General features: G+C 39.6%; 1 protein-coding gene across 1 annotated transcript in view; it reads right to left on the bottom strand.

Moving 5' to 3' along the window:
• LOC140478800 (tumor protein 63-like) overlaps window positions 1-22,623 on the bottom strand; it is a 300,795-nt gene that overhangs the window by 130,397 nt on the left and 147,775 nt on the right.

A 22,623-nucleotide genomic window follows, 5' to 3' on the forward strand; every position in this document is an offset into this window, starting at 1 on the left:
AGTAACCAATAAACGTTCCCTTAGTTGATACCATATCTTCTTACCACCTAATAGCTATGTGGTTACAGCATCGCAGTGAGGTTATTGGATTATGGAATGTTTGCAGACATCATAAGTAGAGTTAACTCTTCATCTGATGATTTCATTTTAAACAATTTGTATCAAGGTGAAAGAGGCCAGCGACTGAAGGCATTCTGCATTCTTAAATATCAGGATGCAGTATAAAATGTATCATTCTCTGCAGAAACAACTTCCCACCCTCAATAAAGCAGCACCCATAGTTCTACGCAGGTTTATCTATATAGATGTTACCAGTCAAACACATTTTGTGCTGATGTTGGGTCAGTTTTGTTACATACACTTAAAGAATTCCTAATATTGCCCAAGGAGATTGTATCCTCTCAAGTAACAGGATTTGGTTCAATCCCCTATCCAAACCCTGATTTAGCTCCAGTCTCAACTCAACGGTGGTTCCTCGCAGACAAGGATCACTCTCTTCCAGACTCAGGGTGAGTAGTAAGGGGCCTATACAGACCGATGTAGCTATTGGGGCAGGTGATGGTCATGGGAAGGGGTGTATGGGGTGTTGGTGTGGCAGTTGCTCCTTTCGCCTAGCTTCCACTTTCCCCCCCCCCCCCCCACAGCAAGTCTCAAGGTGCTTGCTGCCTTCTCAGATACTCCTTCTCCACTTTGGACAGTATTGTGCCAGTGATTCTTAGGTGTCTGAGAGAAGGCCACACTTCATGAGCGAGGCCTTGAGGACATCACTGAAGCATTTCCTCCATCGTCTGCCATTTTGAAGCTGGGAGTACAGCACCTGTTTAGGGAGTCCAGTATTGGTCATGCAGGTGAGGACCAGCCCATTGTAGCTGATCAAGGTGTGGTCAGTGCCTCGACGCTAGATGGCCTGATAGAGGATGGTGATGTTGGTGCGTCTTTCTTCCCAGCGGAATAGACAACAGGAGGTGTCACAGGAAATAGCTAGTGAAGCCTCAGCTACAGATAAAAAAGAATAATAATGTAGTGGCTATGTTACTGAACCAAAAGCACAAAAGTCTGGATATAAAATGATTAAGATCACACCATGGCCTTAGGAGAATTTAAATTTAATGAACTAATTATAAAATAAAACATTAACCTCCACAATGGCAAACATTACTACCAGAATATCACAGAATCCCATCTGATTGGCCAATTCCCTTTACAAAAGGGAATCTGCAATCCTTATTTGATCTGGCTTATATGAACAATTGCCCTTTGAAATGGCTTAGCATGCCACTCAATTGACTCCTCACCATCTTCTCAAGAAAACTTTAAAAATGCAAAATAAGGTGGTCATTATCAGTAACAGCCAAATCAAAGGGAAAAAAAATTCTACTCATATTCTCTGAGATGACAAAAGAAATGAAGACTTGCAATCAACCTCAACACTCATATCAAATATCAGGTCCTCACGATTCATTAATTTCTCTAGTATATCCATCTTAATAATGCTAATTTCTTTCAACTCCTCATTCTCCCGAACAATTTGGATCTCTAGTTCTTCGAGATTTCTTTTATCTTCCTCAGTGAAAACGGGCACAAAGTAGAGTGTTATCTTGGACTTTCTCTAAAAGCATTTGTGAGAATAATGTACTGAACCACTGTCCTGACAGACCCAGCAGAGGTGGTACACATTTGGGAGGGAGTTTTCCTGAATCTGTGACATTCAGAAGAGACCCAATGGAATCCCATGGTATCAGGTCAAACATGGACAAGGAAACAGTCTAATAATCAACCACTGCTACCTCTCGACAAATGGATTCCATGCTGCACTTAAGATTTGCAGAATGTACTCTGGGTGGGGCACTTCAATGTCTACCACCAAGAATGACTTGTCGGCATAACTACTGACTGAGCTAGTTGCACTGTAAAGGACATAGCTGCTAGGCTGGGCCATTATGTAGCAGAGGAAACAAGAGGGAAAATCATGTATTCTCTCATTCTCACTAAATTGCCTCCCACAAAACTCTGTCCTTGACAGTATCACTCATTGCATATCAACATGGAAGGATTCAGTATCTGGAATATCAATAGTGCTGAACACTGTACAAATTAATGAACACCCAACTTTCAACCTTATGAAGGAAAAAAGGTCATGATGAAGCAGCTGAAGATGACTACGCAGATGACACACCTACTGGAACTGAAATGATGTTCAACAACCAGAAACATCTTCATTTGAGCTAGATCCAACTCTAACTAGCAGACAATCTTCCCCCAATTCTCCTGGACTCACTTTTGTTCGGGGCAGACACTCATTAGAGGGGGCAGCTCCACAAATATCCTCATCCTCAACAATGGGGAGCCCAAAACATAAGATGTTTGCAAATGCTCAAGCCTGAAGTCAGAAATGCCGAGTGGTTGACTCATCTCAGTCACTTCTGGAAGTCCTAGCATCACACATTAGTCTTCTGCTGATTTGATTAATTTCACAATATCAAGAAAAAGCAAGAGACAAGATATTGAAAAGACTATGGACCCTGATAAATTTCAGCAATAGCACTGAGGACTCACGCTACAGAACCAGTTCTGCACATAGTCAAGCTGATCTAGTACAGCTTGAAGCCTGGCATCTACCTTACAGATTTGGAAAATTGGCCAGATATGTCCTGTACACACAAAGCATTCCAATCTGGTCAATCATTACCCTATCAATCTCCTATTAATCATCATAAAGAGATCATAAACCATGCTATTAAGCCACATTTACTGTTGGAAGTCATCCCTCTCAAATCTAGGACATCTTCAGAAGTTTCTCGGAGTATCCTAGACAAAAACATGTTCAGTTATAACCTTTCTTCCATCATAAGGTCAGAAATGGCGATGTGCATTGATGATTGCACAATGTTCAAATTCATTCACAACTCTCACTATTTGAAATCCAATAAACCATATCCAAGAAGTTAGATACCATGTCTTCACAGAATTCCAAAAGATTTGTTAAGCATGACCTGCCCTTCATGAACCCATGCTGCACATGCCCAACGGAACAATTTCTATTGAGATGCCTTGCTGTAACCCGGTGTTGAGATTTTTGACATGGTAGATGTTGAGAGAATACTTCCCCTCACATAGGAATCCAGAGTTAGGGCCATTGTAACAAAATAAATGGCCTTCTTGACAAGGATTAAGATAAATCTCCTCTCCCTGCAAGGAATACGGTGGTGGACAGGAAAGTGGAGTTGAAGTCACTTTCAAATCAGCGTACTCTGATTGAATGTTGAAGCAGCCTTGAGGAACTAGCAGCCTCCTTCTGCTCTTAACTATTCCTCATGTTCTTGAAGGAGAACCAATATAACCACTGAAATGTTGCCTTGTTTGAAGAAATAAAAACATGTACACACAGTTATTTGAAAATATTGGGATTTTTACATCAATGCAAAGGAGAAGTAAAGGCATGCAGAATTATGAAAGAACTGAGAAAACTTGGGATCGACAAGAAATGGATCTGTAAGACTGAAATGCAGATGTACAACTGAAGAGGAGACCATATCAATAACTAGTAATAGTTAGATACATGGTTAAAAGGAGAGGCAATAAAGGGCTGAGCCCATATAAATTGAAGATAGGTTGATTTCAATAATTCTGCTGCTCCACAAATGTAGATGCACAGTTAACCTACGGTTAGTGGGCAGAATAGAATGCCATTAAAAAGTCAAAGTCACAAAACTTCACAGTGCTAAAAATTTTAAAGGTTAGCTAGAAGCTGAATCTGCTGAAAATGAAGTCATCTATTATGAGATTGGAAGCACTTACATTATTAACTGAAAATTCAAAGAGTTCAAATCCCATCGTGGTGGTTTGAGACACCGATTTCAGTCAAAAATTAAAATTTGGAAATTATGGACCTGGTATCAATAAATGTGACTATGAAGCTAAAAGTAAGATACTGCAAATGAAGAAAATCTGATGCAACCACGGTTAGTAGCTGAAAATGAGCAGGTCAAGCAGAACGGAGCAAGGAAAGAAATCCTAAACTTCAAGTCATTGACTTTTCATTGGAACCATGAATCTGTCAAATTCTTTTAAAAACGCATTGAGCTTATTAATATCCTTTATGGAAGGAAAATGGTTGTCTGTATCCAGTCTGTGATTCCATGTTAAATCGCTACTGCTTTCCGTGTTGGGCCTAGTATACGCCTCACTTTTATTAAACCACTAAAATGAATTGCAAATGTTCAGAAAATAATTCCACCACCTTTTCAGGACAAATTGTGATGGACAGTAAATGTAGCATTGTGAGCAAGGGCAGCACGGTGGCACAATGGTTAGCACTGTTGCCTCACAGCGCCAGAGACCTGGGTTCAATTCCCGCCTCAGGTGATTGACTGTGTGGAGTTTGCACGTTCTCCCCGTGTCTGCGTGGGTTTCCTCCGGGTGCTCCGGTTTCCTCCCACAGTCCAAAGATGTGCAGGTTAGGTAAATTGGCCATGCTAAATTGCCCGTAGTGTTAGGTAAGGGGTAGATGTAGGGGTATGGGTGGGTTGCGCTTCGGCGGGGCGGTGTGGACTTGTTGGGCCGAAGGGCCTGTTTCCACACTGTAAGTAATCTAATCTAATCTAGATCCAGAGAATGAATTTAAAACTATAACAGAAATATTAATCCATTAGTGTCCCATTAACCACATAGAAACTTTTGATATTTCTATGTTGCACATATTCAAACACAAATTGTACTTTAGCCAAAAGAATCCCATTAATTTGCTGCATTTGCAGAAGGAGTTACAGGAGAAAATGTAGCCTGCCATCACTTGTCGTAGCCAGTCATCCAACTCAACAGCTGAAGGTGATTCCAGGCATCAAGGCTTCATAAACGTCATAAGCATTTATTCTACAGATTTATTGCACTACAAGAGATGCTGAAGACACAAGAACAGATATAGTACATATTTACTTCTGAAAGATCTGGTAATGAAACATCACTCATGGTTATCATAGCAATGTTGCTGCACCCTGGGAAGTTAAGTTCTTGCCACTGATATTTGTTTTATTGTGAACATGACAAAACTTGACTTTAGTAGGATTTAAGAGATGTCTTGCAAAAACCATACAAGACATTTGTCAGACCACATCTGGAATGCTGTGAAAGCTTTGGTCCCCTTATATAAAGGTATACTAGCATTAGAGGCAATCTGCAGAAGGTTCACAAAGTTGATTCTGGGAATGGGAGCAATTTCTCCTGAGGTTGGGTATGTTGGGCATGTACTCACTGGTATTAAGACGACGTGGAAGTTGAAACATTTACTTTTTCTTGGAAGGGGGTCTTGATAGTAGATGAGTTGTTGTTTCCTCTTGTGGAAGAGTCAAGGGAAAGATAACTATTTCAGTGTAAGGGTTTGCCATTTAATAGAGATGAGGAGAACATTTTCTCTTAGAAAAGATTGATTTAGTAAATTCTTTACAGCAAAAGATTGTAGAGGCTAGGTCATTACATGTGTTCAAGGTTGAGAAAGACAAACTTTTAAATCAGTAAGGGAATCAAAGTTTACAGGGATTGAACATGAAAATTGAGTTGAGGATTATCAAATTTGTCACGATCTCACTGAGTGGCAGAGCAAATTCAATAGGCTGAATGGCCTAACTCTGGTCCCATGTCATGTGGTGTAAGTACTGAACCACATGGTGGCTATGTCCTGAAAATTCCAATAAATTGAAGCAGTACTCGTTAACTCAATTCCTTACTTTACTGCATATTTCTGGTTCCTAATTACTCATTTTGTCATCATTACGGTTTCAGATACTGAAAAACAGATTCCATCCAGAAAGGAAATACAGTCCTCTAGGTAAAATCAAGCTGCATTGTTTAAAGTTTGATCTATTTTTGTGGGAAGATTTTTTTGACAGCAGCTTACAGAAAAATTTCCTTAAGGTAAAGTAGGAAGTAGACATCCCAATGGCAAAATTTGCAGACCCACATCAGGATCAAAGTAGTTTGACTTCATTTCTCTTCTTACAATGTTCTCTGGCCCAAAACAGGACACATTTTACATTTCAGAAGTTCTAACAAATGTATTTTCAAAACGGGAGACTGAACGTTTCACATTCACTCATGGGATATGGGTGTTGCTGGCTGGTGAGTCATTATGTATTGTCTGTCTCTAGATGCCGTTGAGAAGATGGTGGTGAGCCACCTTCTTGAACTGCACCATAGGATTTTAACCCAGCAACAGTGGAGGAATGACAATATATTTTCAACTCAGTATGGAGTGTGACGTGGAGGGGAACTTGCAGGTGGTATTTCCATGCATCTGCTGCCTTTGGCCTTCTAGATTGAAGTAGTTGTGTCCTTGGAAGGTGTTGTCTGAAGAATTTTGGTGGATTTCTGCAGTGCATCTTGTAGATCGTACACAGTGCTGCTACTGAGCATTGGTGGTAGAAGGAGTGGCACCAATCAAACAGGCTGCTTTGATGGATAGTACCAAGCTTCGAATGTCAACAACATTGCTGGCACATTTGGCCAGACCAGGTGAAGTTGGCAGATTTCCTTCCCTGAATGAGATTAGGGCTCTCCAGAATGTTCAATCCTTATACAGCTGGAACCAGATTTATCATCATAGCCACAAATTAAATCAGAGTGCCATCGCAATTGCAATGCATACTGTGTAACAAATACAATCTTTTAATGTCATCTGCACTCATGGGTAAGAAATGGAAACTTGCAGTTTGAACATGACACGCCTGATTTAGTTGCTTTTAATTACATTCTATTAGCTTCTTTTCAACCAAATAGAATCAACATCATGTTCGTTAACAGTCAGAACTCCCCTAGAACCAGCACCTCTAACCCCGCACAGTCATGGTTCAATTTCAACAACTAGAATATCTGCAATGTCAGTAGTCCTATGGATTCGACTGTAGTTAGCTTAACAACAGTCTTCTGCTATGCAAGGCCAGAGGCAGATCGTTCAATCCTTCAGAGGGAGTTTCCTGGAATAATTTGTCATCCAACAGAGAGAGCAAGGAAATTTTGCCATGCGGTTACCTGTAATAGTACTTATAAACACCATGATCTTCAAAGACATCAGTCAAGGTCTCTCACATGAGAGGCAAACTTCCGCAACATGTCTCAGATTTGCTGTCTAAGTAATTCCTATCCAAGTCAGAGAACAGCGCTGCAGTGAAATTGCAGGTTATGTGGGTGGTGAAACCACCAGAGTTGCACTGGTGCTGTTTGTTATGAAGTGGAAAGTTGAAGCTTGAGAACATCATGAGCCGACAGAATAATGAGTGTGAACCCCTGAGGCAACTTCTGCTAACCATTCTCTTTAACAACTGTATGCAGTTTTGCTCAATAGCAACTATATACGCAGAGGACAAACAATAACTACAGTTCAAAAGTCAGTGCTATGGGACATACTTTGGACACAAAATGTGCTTTACAAATGCAAGATATTTTTATGTGGAGTGATGTGGCAATATGATCTTCACAATCACAATATTTTATAGCTCTGCTAATGGATATAGTGGCTTAGTACTGGGCTACCAGCAAGAGTTTTGAACTGAATTTTCAGTAAGACCAGATGCATCATTGGATAATCTGGCAGAACATGAACAGACACCAGAAAGATGTTGATTTGTTGTAAAAGCTAATAAACCTGTACTTTAGAAAAGGGAACCCATGACATGACTAGTCACACATATAATTATTTCCAAGACTCAAAACTCCAGTTCAACTTACTATACTTCAGGCACCTCCGACCCTTCCTTACTCTCGAAATACCTGGCCCCTGGGCCTTTGACAAATACTCGAAGGAAGGGTAAAGGGAGTGATTGTGCCGACAGAGAGAAGAGTCAGCACAAAACTAGCCAGTCAAACTCAACAAATTGAAGAATACTCCCTGTTTAGACATAGGCTATGCAACTCTTAGAGGACGTCAATGATACTTCAAAACTACATCCTAAAGTACTCAACAACCAATTCAGTTCGGAGATTGAAGACATTATGCAAATACAGATCTTTAATTTATTATGCTGTCAGTTCACCAATCTGGAACTAAAAATTGTGTCACAGTGTATTATTTGGTGCTATGAATGATAAATGCAACACATTCATCTTGGCATATTTGACCACTGCTAGTTAGTATGTATCTTATCGTTTTTAATTACTGGAGTGGTTGGAGCGGTTTATTTATTTACTTTCATTTCACTCAACCTGAAATCACTACGGTATATCCTCACAAATACCAGCTACCCTTTGAGACTTCCAGAGGTGCACATTCTCCAGATGTTAATCTGGTCAAGTGTTACTCAGATGTGAAATTGTGGAGGACACTACATCCAAGCCTGTTCCAACCCAGTAGTCTGTGGACACGCACATTCCAGCAGGTGTCACTGGATAATCACCCCAGGTCAGGAACCCCTGCTAGTTTCTCCTCTCCATCAGCACAGTGCTCTACCTCCTACTAAATCTGCACAAAGTCGAAGACATCAGTACTTCACCGTTTCAAATTCATTTCCAAAGACCAAATAAAATAGAGGCCAAGTGAGGTCAGCCAGTCAAGGCCCCAACCACTATCAACTGCTGAAAATCAAACTATATGTACACATTCAAAAGAAAGTTTTGCATGAATATAGATGCATTAAACATCAAAAGTTGCAAAATAAGCATCTGGATAAATCAAGCAAATTAACATGGCAGTTGCAAATGGAGAACTGTAAAATAAATGCAGGCAAAGAAAATTTTTTAAACAAAAGCACTTGGCTTAAATTATCTTCAAATCAAAGCCAGGAGATCAGCCATTTGCTTTACATCCATGATTATATTTCTCATTTCTTTATGCTGCAATTGCCACTGTTTATGCTGAATTCCTTCGCGTTATTTGCACTCCTCACCCCTACAACACTGGATATTTAAGAATATCTGACAAATGCCACAGACACAGTTCAGCTCTCAGATAGGCAGGTGTTGTCAGAATTTTGTGCCTCAAGCTATTAAAAAAGGCATTTCAGATTAAACAAATGCTACAAAAGCCATCACCTCCCACATCACTGAACCCTGCCAGCGCAAGCTGTATTCAAATGAGGAAGCCAGGCACACCCACACTGAAACAGCTCTGCTTTAAGTAAACTATACCCACGCAGACAGATTTTTAAATCTTTATGAAGATCTTAAAGTGGCAATTTGCAATTTTAAAATCCTGTGCACCTGATGACTAGAAAAAATGAGATTTTATTTTGTTAAAGATGTATTCTAAACTACTGGAAAGAAACAGCACTTTATTGAATTGGAGGGTACCTAATTTACACTGAACTATAACATTCTTGCCCTTTCTTAAAGGGCAAATTTTAACTCAAGTTAATAATCAGTTTTATATTGTTTTCAACCTTCCTTCAACAGAGTTGGATAAATCAAATCTAAGGAGATGGTGGCAGGAGAAGAAATGAGAGAGAGATGCAGTTCTTCACACCAGAGCTCAAGCAAGCTAAGTATTCCTCAAACTACTTAAACGCAACTGTGCTATCAGCTGGACTGGTTTCTTTTAAAATGAAACAATCATTGTATCACTGTATAAATATGGCCCCACTTTGTGTTAGCACTGAGGCAGACTCTGAAATACAGCTCTATTCAGTGTTCTTTCTGCTTTTGTTTAAACTGTGTATACTACTTTTTAAGACTTTTTGCCTTTTATGTTTTATTATTGAGCCTTCATTATGAAATGCCCATTTTTCTGTGAATCAAAGTTCAGAAACCTAATGCTTGAGGAATGTGAGCCCTGAGGATAGATTTCCACCTACATATTGCTCCAGACTGCTGACAGTGCATATCTTTCTCACCCATCCTATTAAGCAACCCATAACGACGCTCCTCCTTTGAATATTTATTATAAATTGTCACTGTCAGTGAATAAGTTACTTTTCTCAATCTCTCCAAAGTAGGTTAATAAACAGCAGTTACACATTAAAATAGAAACTGAACCCACTGAAAGTACAATGCTATTCTATATTTTTGATAATTGAGCATTACAGAACAGCTTAAAGTACTTAGTTATGACATTTACACCGTCTAGACTGATAGTTATTGAATAATAGGTTTTTAAAAGGACCTTGGTCCCTGAATGACAATGGATTAACTAAAAGCAGGAATGGGCCATTTATCCACTGTTTAAGTAAAGAGTTTGCGACTGGAAGCAAAATGTAAAGACACATTATTTATTGTTTTACACTTAATCAGACAGGCGTATGTAGAACAGCAGAGTAGGGAACAGGAGAGTGAACTGGATGGCAGAAGAGCAACACTCAGATGCCTAAGTGCAAGGGCATTACTTCAGATCCATCAATATTTAGATTTACGTTGACAAGTGGTCAGTAATATTCATGCAAAGGCTATCTCCAACTGCAGAGAATCTAAACATTGTCCACTAACATTCAAAAGGCACTACTACTGCTGAATCCCCTCATTATTAATATCCTGGGTGTTGGCATTGACCAGAAATTGTACTAGACAGACCACATAAATATTGTGCCTAGGAGAGCAGGTCAGAGTATAGAATTGCTGCCAATTACTCATCCCATGACTCCTCAAAGGCTATCTAGCATATAGAATGCAAAGGTCAAGAGTAGGATGGAATATTTCCCACTTGCCTGGACAAGTCTAACTCCAGCAACACTCAAGCAGCTTGATATTATCTCAGACAACAGCCCACTTGATTGTCACCACATCCACAAACATTCACTCCCTTCACCAACAACAGACAGCAACAGCATTGTGTACTATTTATGATGCACTGCAGAAAGTCACCGAGGCTTCACATTGCAGTTTTGAAACTCATAGCTGCTACCATATAAAGGGCCAAAAAGCAGCAGATGCATCTGAACATCACCACCTAAAAAGTTCCTTTCCAAGCCGCTCAGCATCCTGACCATGGTATTCATTCATGGTATTGGGCTGCCATTCGAGAACTCCCATTCAAACAGTAATGTAGGTATACCTATACCCAAGGATTGCAGCAGTTCAAGCAGGTAGCTCACCATTGCTTACTCAGGGTAATTAGGGATGAGCAATAAATGCTTGCCTAGCCAGGAAAACCTATATACCTTGAGTGAATTTAAAAAAGTTGATGTTTGCTGATTGCCCATAATGCATATCTATTTTTAATTGCACTGTTCCATATTGAAATATCTCCAAGATTGACAAGGTAATCATTTATATTCAGCCAAATCTTTAGTTCCCTGCACGTAACTCAGTTCCTGATCCCTGTTGCTCCGATATAATGCCAATAGCCAATTTCCTACTCCTTATCTCACAATGATTATACATGCACCTTCTTTCAAATTATTTTAAAATACATTAAAACTGCAAAATTGATACACCACATCCCACCAACATTTCTTAGAAAGACCTACATCTACACTTGTAATTGCAACTGTCTATGTAAACTCATCATACTTTAATTACACTTTTCTGTCATTGGAAGCACTGCAGAGTCAACCTCACCCCAGCAGGAGGAAGTGCAATGTTTACATCGGCAGATGCCATTATAAATGTCAACAACAAATTACAATGGAAATATAAAATTAAGGTCACACATGACTTCAAAATAAGGACTAATTATGTCCGATCATCCTGAACCAATTGCACACTGCTCTCTAATTTCACCAGAAATCAACTGTTAATCTCAATACCTTATATGCAACTTCATAGGAAATTAATGAGCAGATTTTAAAAAAAAAGCTTGAGGATTGGGAATTTAGTGAGCTAACAAAACTTCCTTTAATGTCTGAAATTTGATACACTGATGTGCCCAAGGTCTGGTCTCTCAGGCAGCATCACTGGTTCTTAAGTGGACAGAGCTCTGTGCAGATAGAAATTAATGCTTTCACACAAGGCCTCAAAGAATAGAAAAGTCAGAAGAGGTCAGAAGCAATTGGAGTTGGAGAAGCTCGCCATTCCTCAGTATAGAGATCTTTCATATTAGGCAGATCATCACTAGGATATCGCAAGCAAATCATGATCAAAACAGACTTCCTCCCCAATTTTGGCTGCAGGTGCCAAAAGGCTCAGTTTTCAAGCTCTCTACCTCAAACAAAATAGACAAAAACAACCCAAGCAGCATTGTTTATTATCTTAACACTGTACAGATTTAGCTCTGAGTGTATTAGGGGCATAGACTCATACAGCATTGAAACAGGCTCTTTGGCCCAACTCATCTGTGCTAATCGGTTTTTCTAAACTGAGCTAGCCCCATTTGCCTTCATTTGGCCCATTTTCCTGTAAGCCTTTCCTATCCATGTATCTGTTCAAATGTGTGTTCATACATGCCTCTACCACTTCCCCTTGGCAGGAGTTTGAAGAGCTATTTGTTGTCTATCTAGTTTCACGGTTCAGGATATCTGCTCTAGGCTGCGAAAGATTTTGCAGTAGAATGGAGATGACTAAATGGTTATACTTCACACTGATAGTGACAACATGGGTAGAACTAGGAAAGAGGTTCTGCTGAGGGCAGAAGTTACATACGAAATTAAAAAACAGAATTTTACAGAATCACAGAAGTGAACTTGAGGAAATGATGGCAGGCTGCGCTAAAACAAATAGCAAAATGTTCAAACATATTAATAGTAAAGGATTAGTGAATGATAGAGTGGGGCCCATAAGAAACCAATTGTGTAAGCTGCTCACTGATGCAAAGGGTATGGCAGAAGTACAAAATGAGTACTTTGCTTGTCTTTACCAACTTAGAAAATGGTGACCATAGCAAACTTGAAAATGTGGGTGCTGAGCAACTGAGTAGTATAGTGATAAAAAGGAGTTGCTAAAGAGTCTGACAGCAGTCCAGGTAGACAAGTTGCCAGGGCTGGATTAGATACTTTTGGTATTGCTGGTAGAGGTAAAGGAGCAAATTGCAGAGATGTTGACAGAAATTTTTCAAGCCTATCTGAATACATCAGTCCTGAAGGACTGGAGATTGCAAATGTGACATTGTTGTTTAAGAAAAAGGCAAAGAATAATCCCAAATACTACAGATCTCTCAGCTTGATGTCAATAGAGTGAGAAATGATGGAGGCCTTAAGACGTGATAAGATAAACATACACAGAAAAATAAGTTAATACCAATCACTCAACATGACGCTGTCAAGGGCAGATCATTTCTGGCAAATTTAATTGTATTCTTTGATGAGGTGACAGAAGAAGTGGATAAGGGCAGTATATTTAGATTTACAGAAAACATCTGATACAATGCCACATGAAAGGTTGGTAGCAAATCAGAAGAATAAGGTCGATGGGTCCTTGGCAGCATGGATTAGAAGTTAGTTAAAAAATAGAAAAGAAGATAGGTTTAGACAGGCACTTCTCAATGCAGATGAGTTGAAAGTGCTATTCCCCAGGGACTGATGTTGGGATCTTCCCTTTTTCTAATTTAGAAAATGATTTGAAAGTAAGTGTTGAGGGTAAAATCTCTAAATGTTATCACAATACCAAGCTAGGGAGAAAAGTAAATTGCGAGAATAATGTTGAGTGACTTCAGAGATATCGAAAAGATGGCCATTGGGCAGATACCTGGCAGGTGAATGTTGATAGAGAGAAATGTGAGGTAACACATTTTGATACAAGGAACGGACAGAGAAAATACAGGTTCAATGGTACAATCTTGAGGGGACTACAGGAGCAGAGGGACCACAGGGCTCACATGCACAATTCTCAGAAAGTGGTCAGACAAATATAAATAGTTAAGGCAGCTTATAGGATCCTTGGGCTTACAAACAAAGGCATGGAGTATAAAAGCAAGGAAGAGATGTTATACCTGTAAAAATCAGTGGTCAAACCACATTTGTAATATTGCGCCCAATTCTCTGCACCTTATTTAAGGAAGGATGTTAAAGCCCAGGAAAGAATGCAAAGGAGATTTACTAAAATGATACCAGGAATGAGGGATTTTGCATATAAGGAAAGATTAGAGAAATTGGGCTTATTCTCCTTGGAGCACAGAAGATTAAGAGATGACTTGATTGAAGTGTTCAAAATGATGAACAATTTTGACAGGGTAAAGGAGGAAATTGTGTTTCCACTAGTTGGTATGTCAGTAACTAAGGGTCACAATTTCAAGATTGTTAGCAAGATAGCTAGGAGTGAGATGAGAAATGCCTTTACAGAGAGTTGTTGGGAGAATGTTGGAGGTGGATTCCTTACGCAGTTTCTGAAGAGAGCTGGATATAGATTTGGAAGTGATGAATTTAGAGGACTATGGAAATAGGGCTGGAGAGTTGGACGAACTGGGAGCTACTTTAGACATGATGAATCAAGTGCCCTCCTTCAGTACTCTAAAATTATATGATTCTAAACATTACAGTGTAGAAGACCACCATTCAGCCCATCATGTCTGCATGGGCTTGTTAAGTAATCATTGCCTAGTGCCAATCTTCTTTTTTCCCCTTCACACTCTTGCACATTATTTTTATCTAAATAATCATCCAATGCCATCTTAAATGCTTCAAATGCCTTGAATTTTAAAGGAAATAATCTATGATTGCTATCTGAGCCATGTACAAACTGGCACAGCATAACTGAATGCATGGCACAAAGACTGGGGTGGCAGATTTCGATTCTGGTTCATAGCACAGTGGCACCTAAACTGGGAAAAGTAGAATCTAAACATTTAGGACAATAGACACCAGAACCATGCAGAGACTGCTGCTCTCATAACAGCATAAATAAAGAGGTAGAGACAGCTTTACAATGAAGAAACAAGGTTCAGGGATCACAGATCAAGGGATAGAATCAAAATACTAATGTGTAAAATGAGATCAAAGAATGAAAGTAAGAGACCAAAAAAAACTAAGAATATACTAGCAGTCAAGACTAGATACTACAAAGAAAAGAAAAAACATTCAAAAAAAAATAGGATATGGCTGCACAATGGCAAGAATTGGTACTTAATCGAGAACTGTGACTTTCAAGAAGAATAGGAAGCTGGGTAAAGGAGCGAAGTTAGAACTCCTAATGAAGGACTGGTACAATTGTTAGAGAATACCATGGTTTGGGAGATCAGGAAGTAGAATAGATTTGTGTGGAGATGAGGAATAGTAAGAAAATGGTGTCACTTGTGAGAGGGATGCACAGGCCTCCAAATAGTAACCACATGACAAAGTAAAAAAGAAATATCAGGTACTTGTTATGAAGGATGGTAGTAATCATGGGTGACTTTAATCAATATATAAACTGTAAAAATCAGATTGTATGAACTCCTGCCGAGGCTAATATTGCCAGTGTTGAGATAGTTTCTTGGAGCAGCAGGTTACAGAACTGACCACAAAGCAGGCTGACAAGATTAATGATTTGAGTTAAAATCACTTGCAAGGTAGCACCAATCATAAAATAATAGAAGCTTGCATCCAGTTTGAAAAAGAAAAAGAGTGGGTCTAAGAATAATATTTTAAAATTAATGAGGATAATTTATGTGTGGGGGCCAGAAAACTGAGCTAGCTGAAGGGAACTGGGATATTAGGCTAATGGATAATCAGTACACTAGCAGAGGCCGACGTTAAAATGGAATTTCAGAATACTCAGACCAATTACACTGCCACAATAAAGAAAAAAGTTCCATGGGGAGAATCCACAATCCATGGATAATAGAGCAAGTTTAGGTAGTGCATCAAGCATAAGGAAAAAATGCATAATTGTGCACAGGTGATGACAAGCCAGATGACTGGACAGAATACAAAGAACTGCACAGGATAACTAAAAGGGGTAAAAACAATGACTGCAGATGCCGGAAACCAGATTCTGGATTAGTGGTGCTGGAAGAGCACAGCAGTTCAGGCAGCATCCAAGGAGCAGCAAAATCGACGTTTCAGGCAAAAGCCCTTCATCAGGAATAAAGCTTTATTCGCGACGAAGGGCTTTTGCCCGAAATGTCGATTTCGCTACTCCTTGGATGCTGCTTGAACTGCTGTGCTCTTCCAGCACCACTAATCCAGGATAACTAAAAGGTTCATCTAGACAAATAAGTTAGAAGATAAAAGGATGCTAGATAGAAGTGCAAGAACAGAAAGTAAGAGTTTCTAATAGGCACCTAAAATAGAAAAGTAAAGTTGGTCCTCCAGAAGGTGAGCACAAGGAGATAATAGTAGATAAAGAAATGGATGTAATGAATAAATCTTTTGCTCTGAGTTCACTATAACTGATACAAAAATATCCCAGATATACTCATAGATCAGGAGGTTAAAGGAAGTGAAAAAATTTAATTAAGTTATAATTATGAGAAAGACAGCAATTTGCAAATGGAAGCTGCAGTTTGCTGAAGTCTGTCAAGTCTCCAGGACCTGATAAACTTCTCCTAGAGTCTTAAAGAGGTGGCTCATGAAGCAGATGTGTTGAAGCTCATTTTATTAAATTTGTTAGATCCTACAAAAGTTCAATTAGACTAGAAATTAGCAAATATAATACTTCTATTCAAGAAGGAATGATAACAGAAGAAGAAATTAGCCTCAATCATTAATACGTTTTTAACTGGGTGCTTTGAAAGACTCATAGTAATGAGGAAGTGTCAACAGGGTTTTAAGAAAAGCAAGTTATATTTAGTTAGTTCATTGGATTTTTGCGGATAAAAAGGAACCTGATGATGTATTCCAGAGGGAGTTTAACAAAAAGCCACATAAAAGGCTACGTGGAAAGTAGGAGTTCATGGTATAGGAGACAATATACCAGAAAGGACGGAAGACTGACTGACTGACTGGAAGAAAGCATAGTATGTATTAATGGGTCTTTTTCACTTTGATACGGTGTGATGTTTGGGGACTTGCACATAACATTTATAATGACCTCGATGGTGGGCAAGTTGTTGGAGAGAATCCAGTGGGACAGGATGTACATGTATTTGGAAAAGCAAGGACTGATTAGGGATAGTCACCATTGCTTTATGTATGGAAAATCATGTCTCACAAACTTGATTGACTTTTTTTGAAGAAGTAACAAGGAGGATTGATGAGGGCAGAGCGGTGGATGTGATTTATATGGACTTCAGTAAGGCGTTTGACAATGTTCGCCATGGGAGACTAGTTAGCAAAGTTAGATCTCACGGAATACAGGGAGAACTAGCCATTTGGATACAGAACTGGCTCAAAGGTAGAAGACAGAGGGTGGTTGTGGTGGAGGGTTGTTTTTCAGACTGGAGGCCTGTGACCAGTGGAGTGCCACAAGGATCAGTGCTGGGTCCTCTACTTTTTGTCATTTACACAAATGATTTGGATGTGAGCTTAAGAGATATAGTTAGTAAGTTTGCAGATGACACCAAAATTGGAGGTGTAGTGGACAGCGAAGAAGGTTAGCTCAGAGATGAGGAGAAACTTCTTCACCCAGAGAGTGGTGGCTGTGTTGAATGCTCTGCCCCAGAGGGCAGTGGAGGCCCAGTCTCTGGATTCGTTTAAGAAAGAGTTGGATAGAGCTCTCAAGGATAATGGAATCAAGGGTTATGGAGATAAGGCAGGAACAGGATACTGATTAAGAATGATCAGCCATGATCGTATCGAATGGTGATGCAGGCTCAAAGGGCAGAATGGGCTACTCCTGCACCTATTGTCTATTACAACAGGATCTTGATCAGATGGGCCAATGGGCGAAGAAGTGGCAGATGGAGTTTAATTCAGATAAATGCAAGGTGCTGCATTTTGGGAAAGCAAATCTTAGCAGGACTTATACACTTAATGGTAAGGTCCTAGGGAGTGTTGCTGAACAAAGAGACCTTGGAGTGCAGGTTCAGAGCTCCTTGAAAGTGGAGTCACAGGTAGATAGGATAGTGAAGAAGGCGTTTGGTATGCTTTCTTTTGTTGGTCAGAGTATTGAGTACAGAAGTTGGGAGGTTATGTTGCAGCTGTACAGGACATTGCTTAGGCCACTGTTGGAATACTGCGTGCAATTCTGGTCTCCTTCCTATTGGAAAGATGTTGTGAAACTTGAAAGGCATCAGAAAAGATTTACAAGGATGTTGCCAGGGTTGGAGGATTTGAGCTATGGGGAAGAGGTTGAACAGGCTGGGGCTGTTTTCCCTTGATCATTGGAGGCTGAGGTTTACAAAATTATGAGGGGCATGGATAGGATAAATAGACAAAGTATTTTCCCTGGGGTTGGGGAGCCCAGAACTAGAGGGCATAGGTTTCGGGTGAGATGGGAAAGATATAAAAGGGATCTAAGGGGCAACCTTTTGCACAGAGGGCGGTACGTGCATGGAATGAGCTGCCAGAGGAAATGGAGGAGGCAGGTACAATTGCAACATTTAAGAGACATTTGGATAGGTATATGAATAGGAAAGGTTTGGAGGGATATGGGCCGGGTGCTGGCAGGTGGGACTAGATTGGTTTGGGATCTCTGTTTGGCATGAACAGATTGGACCGAAAGGGTCTGTTTCCATGCTGTACATCTCTATGACTCTAGTAACGTAGATGAAAAAAAGTCAAGGGCACAGTGGCTCAGTTGCGGATGACAAAGATATTATAAAGATAGCATAGCAAAGATGCATATAGGTTAAGTGACTGAGCAAAAATCAGTTGGATGGAGCCAATGTTGGAAAATGAAGTTATTCACTGAAGCGGGAAGAGTAAAAAAGCAAAATATTATTTAAACAATGAACGACTGCATAATTCCATGGATTTAGGTGTTCTAGTGAATCATGAATCATAATAGGTTAGTTTGAAGGTCCAGCAAATGATTAAGTCAACTACTGGACTGCTGTCCTTTACTATGAGAGAAACTGAAAACAAAAGTGAGAACGTTACGCTTTAGTTGTACAGGGAATCAGTGTGGTCACATCTTAAATACTATACATAGTTTTGGTCTCCTTATTTATGGAGAAATGTAAATGTATTTGAGGTGATTCAGAGGAGTCAACTTAACTTATTTCTGGAAAGAGAAGGTTGTATTACAAGTAAAGATTTGACAGCCTGGATTTGTTTACACTAGAGTTTTAGGACCTTTAGGACAGAGATTAGGGAAAGTTTTTCTTCTTAGATGGCTGAGACACTTTGGAACACACTGCCTCAGAACGTGGTGAAAGCAGACTCACTGAATATTTTCAAGATGGAGGTAGATTGATTCCTTTGCCTAAGAAAAAATATGGTTATTTGAGACAGATGAGAATATTGAATTCAAAACACAAATAGGGTCAACCACAAACCTATTGATTGGCAGAGCAGTCTTTAAGGGCTGAAAGGGCTACCTCTTAATAATTCATACTTTTGTTGGCATAAAATGTATGTATAGTGACACCCAACACATCTGCACTTACCTGTCAAAAGCTGGTCTTGCACATTAAAGTCTAAAAGCGCAGCTGTGCCCTTCCTCTCGGCCTGTCAATCTGAGCCTTTACTACAGGTGACCCCTAGTAGATTACAGTAAAATCAAATGAAGGTGCCCAGTTTGTAAAATCAAAGAAGGTGCTTGTGGTCAACTTTTCATGTTCAAAGATACAGTAAATTTTGTTTCATATACTGAAGAGGGGATTACCACTGAGACTGCATACAGCTGAACCATGTTAAACCCAGTGTTCTTGGGAACTCATAACTAAGGAAGTAGACAGGTTCTGAATTAAATAACACTAGCAAACTGTTAAATGTAGAAAGATGTGATATATCGAATAGTAGAGATAGGGTCAAAGAGGAAAATAGCAACACGGGAAACAAGAGTCAGAGAATCAAAGCAAGCAAGTAGCATCAAAAAAAAGATCCAAGAATGACATCCATGAAAATCTGTAAGTTGAATGATTGATGAGAACCTGTTGTTATGGAGTGAGTCAAAATAGCTTAAAACTAAGAAAATATCTTTCATAAAGCAGCAGCTATTTGGATTTCTGAAAGAAAGACTAGCATAAGGGAGATAAAATTAAATCAATTTTAATCAATTGGAGGTGTAGTGGACATAAAAGAGGGTTACCTCAGATTACAACAGGATCTTGACCAGATGGGCCAATGGGCTGAGAAGTGGCAGATGAAGTTTAATTCAGATAAATGCGAGCTGCTACATTTTGGGAAAGCAAATCTTAGCAGAACGTATACACTTAATGGTAAGGTCCTAGGGAGTGTTGCTGAACAGAGAGACCTTGGAGTGCAGGTTCATAGCTCCTTGAAAGTGGGGTTGCAAGTAGATAGGATAGTGAAGTCAGCGTTTGGTATGCTTTCCTTTATTGGTCAGAATATTGAGTACAGGAGTTCGGAGGTCATGTTGTGACTGTACAGGACATTGGTTAGGCCACTGTTGGAATATTGCGCACAATTCTGCTCTCCTTCCTATCGGAAAGATGATGTGAAACTTGAAAGGGTTCAGAAAAGATTTACAAGGATGTTGCCAGGGTTGGAGGATGAGAGCTATAGGGAGAGACAGAGTCTATTTTCCCTGTAGTGCTGGAGGCTAAGGGGTGACCTTAGGAAGTTTACAAAATTATGAGGGGCATGGATAGGGTAAATAGGTAAGGTCTTTTCCTTGGGTTGGGAGTCCAGAACTAGAGGGCATAGGTTTAGGGTGAGAGGGGAAAGATATAAAAGAGACCCAAGGGGCAACTTTTTCACGCAGAGGTACATGTATGAAATGAACTGCCAGGGGAACTGGTGGAAGCTGGTACAATTACAACATTTAAAAGGCATCTGGATGGGTATATGAATAGGAAGGGTTTGGAGGGATATGGGCCGGGTGCTGGCAGGTGGGACTAGATTGGGTTGGTATATCTGTTTAGCATGGATGGGTTGGACCAAAGGGTCTGTTTCCATGCTGTACATCTCTATGACTCCAAGTCAAAGAAAAATAAAGTAAAACCAAAGGAAAAGAAAGTGAAATACAGCTGCTACATTCATATTTTTATAGTAAAGTTTTATTTATTCTAGAGTAATAAATAGTTTTCAGAATAATGAGACAACAAATGGACTGTACATTCTGCTGTAAGCATGAGGTCAGGGACATAACATATGTACCAGGCAAACACATCTGAAGTGTCACTGGCTGTACAAAACTGAATTTTGGGGTTTGGACCTTGAGCAGATGCTGGAATCACTGTGTTGTGCATCCATGAGGCAAAGGACTATGTGCATAGCACCTATAGGGAGGTGATAACACTGCAGATTAAAGGATTAGAGGGTGATTACCAGACAGTTGAACAAACGCAGACAGATAGTACAGCAGTCCCGAATCTATTGTCACGATTTGTCACATATTGTCATGAACCTATTTTAAAAGGACTGTAAAGGGGGCAAAGGAGGCAAGTTACAGTATTAATAAGGGATGTGATCAATACATTTAGCAGCTGAAGGTTTTACAGGCCACCAAATAGTACTGATAGTGTGGGCATGGTATTATTCAGGAAAGGAGAGAAGCTTGTAGAATGTGCAACAGTAATCATGGATGACTTCAATATGCATATAGGTTGAGCAAATCAATTGAGCACTTAAGCTGGTTTTCTGCAACATCTTAGCTGCAACTTGACAAGCCAACACACTATTGGGAGGTAGCTCAATCCGGATCAAGGGTATTAAAGTTGAATATGAAAGCATAAGAAATAAATTGGCTGAGCTAGGAAAATACATTAAAAGGAAAGACTGTCAATTGCTTATCACATTGCTTACCACAACTATATTTTCCTTCAAGGTACAAAATTCAAAATAGATAACAGAAAAAGGAAGTTAAGAATTGTATAAGATTAAAAGGTTAAGGCTTATACTGTGACAACAAATAGTAACTAAACTAAGGATTGGGAAGTTTCAAGAATACAGGAGAGGCGGATCATACAAGAGGGAAACAAGAAATGCCAGGAAAGCCAAGTGATTATTGTATGTCTGTTTTCATTTAGGAAATACATTAAACCTCCTAGAATTAGAGAGCCAAACTTCGAAAGAGAACGAAGAGTTGAAGGCAAGTGGTATTAATAAGAGGCTGTACTGGAGAAATCCATGGGGCTACAAGTTGATAAGTCCCCAGCACTTAATAGGTTACATCCCAAACTGTTAAAAGGTGGTCAATGCATTGGTAATCATCTCCCAAAATTCCATAGTCTTTGGAATGTTTACTGCAGAATGGAAGCTTGCAAATTTAACTCCCCTAATTAAGAAAGGAGTAAGAGAAAATGCAGGGAATTACAACTCTGTCAGCCCTAATTAGTGGGGAAAATGCTAGAATAAGTGTTGAATGGACACTTAGATAAAAACCAATCTGACTGGACACAGTCAGCGTGGATTTGCAAATGGAAAATCATATTTGACAAATTTGGAGTGAGGAGGTTACACCAAAAATTAATAAAGGGATGCGGCTGAGTGTAGATATATATATATGGATTTTTAGACTTTTGTAAAGTTCCTCCCACATATCCCCACCCCTTGGGAATATGGTTAGCAAAGCTGAAGGAAAAGTAATTTTCTAGCACTCTCTGAAGTACAAAAAAAATTAAATTATGGCAAGATGGCTGCAGGATGTTTTTGATCATTCATTGATGGGGTGTGTGTTTTACTGGCTAAGCTAACATTTATTGCCTATTCCCAATTACTCCTGAAAAGTGATGATGAGTTGACTTCTTGAACTGCTGCAGTGGGTTTGACACAGATGCATCCACAGTGCTGTTGGGTAGGGATTTTAACAGAGTACTACTAAAGGAATGCTAATAAATTTCCAAGTAAG

The sequence above is a fragment of the Chiloscyllium punctatum genome, chromosome 6 (genome assembly GCF_047496795.1).
Source record: "Chiloscyllium punctatum isolate Juve2018m chromosome 6, sChiPun1.3, whole genome shotgun sequence".
NCBI lineage: Eukaryota > Metazoa > Chordata > Chondrichthyes > Orectolobiformes > Hemiscylliidae > Chiloscyllium > Chiloscyllium punctatum.